Below are 1,154 nucleotides of genomic sequence, written 5' to 3'. Positions count from 1 at the left end.
AAACCTGGTCCTGTTGGAGCTCTAAACCCGGTCCTGTTGGGAGCTCTAAACCCGGTCCTGTTGGAGCTCTAAACCCGGTCCTGATTGGAGCTCTAAACCCGGTCCTGTTTGGAGCTCTGAAGCTCCAAAGGATCACAGGAAGTTGAACTTTCAGGACTGAACTGAGGTTTCAGTTTTTATACAATCACAGGTTAAGTTGAAAGATTTCTGGATATTTCATGAAATCTGAGCCCAGTTTGAAGTCAGTTTTAAAGGAAATATTTGTCTTGATTTTTCATCCTGTCATCAATCTGTTGCTGTCTCGTTAACAAGCTCAGGTGAATGAAGTCAGACGACCCAATCAGCTGTTTAACGAGCGTTAACGGAGGACAGGCAGTAATCTACGGGACGATACAGCTGCGTGCCTCATTAGTGCTGCTTGAACAGGAGCATAAGGGCTGAACAAGTGTTTCCACCAGCCTTCGGCTGTTTCAGCTGCTGACTTTACAGCAGCAAAGAAATAATAAAGAGAATAATGTCCCTTTAAATCAGATCCTTGGCTGCTGTGTCAGGGTTTTACTTTTTCATGTGTCTCTGTGCACGATACAAGCTGACAGATCTGCCCTGTAGCTGGAGTTCTATCAGAAAATATCAACCGCTTTCACTGTCTGATAAAACAGTTTACTACAACTAGCTTGTGTTATTACTGTAACCACTTATTAAACCCAGCATTAAAAGGCCTGTTAGGTGTTCTCTGCTCCTAAGTGCTCCTGGTAAAGTATGGATGGTTCTCTCCTCATCAGTTTGAGCAAACAGGAAAGAGTTCAGACTAGACAAAATCTCTGCTGATGGTTGCAGATTTTGCACAGAGGCCAATTATTGGTGATCCATCTCGTGACAGACGAGGTGGAAGACATGTGGGAGGACAGCTGGGACAGCTGGACAGACGCAGACATGAAGGAGGAGACAGATCAGATCCTGCTTCACTACGAGGTGCTGAGGGTTTAATACAGTCGTGTGTGGGTCAATATGTGAGGTGAGAGAGAGAGAGACAGACAGACAGACAGACAGACAGGCAGACAGACAGACAGACAGGCAGACAGACAGACAGACAGACAGACAGACAGACAGACAGACAGGCAGGCAGGCAGACAGAGAGGCAGACAGACAGACAG

General features: G+C 46.1%; 1 protein-coding gene across 1 annotated transcript in view; it reads right to left on the bottom strand.

Moving 5' to 3' along the window:
* kcnh5b (potassium voltage-gated channel, subfamily H (eag-related), member 5b) overlaps positions 1–1,154 on the bottom strand; it is a 30,296-nt gene that overhangs the window by 22,675 nt on the left and 6,467 nt on the right. The window lies entirely within an intron of this gene.

Source organism: Kryptolebias marmoratus, linkage group LG10 (assembly GCF_001649575.2).
Source record: "Kryptolebias marmoratus isolate JLee-2015 linkage group LG10, ASM164957v2, whole genome shotgun sequence".
NCBI classification, from domain to species: Eukaryota; Metazoa; Chordata; class Actinopteri; order Cyprinodontiformes; family Rivulidae; genus Kryptolebias; species Kryptolebias marmoratus.
Note: the sequence above shows the minus strand (reverse complement) of the source record. Positions and strands in the feature narration are given on the sequence as shown.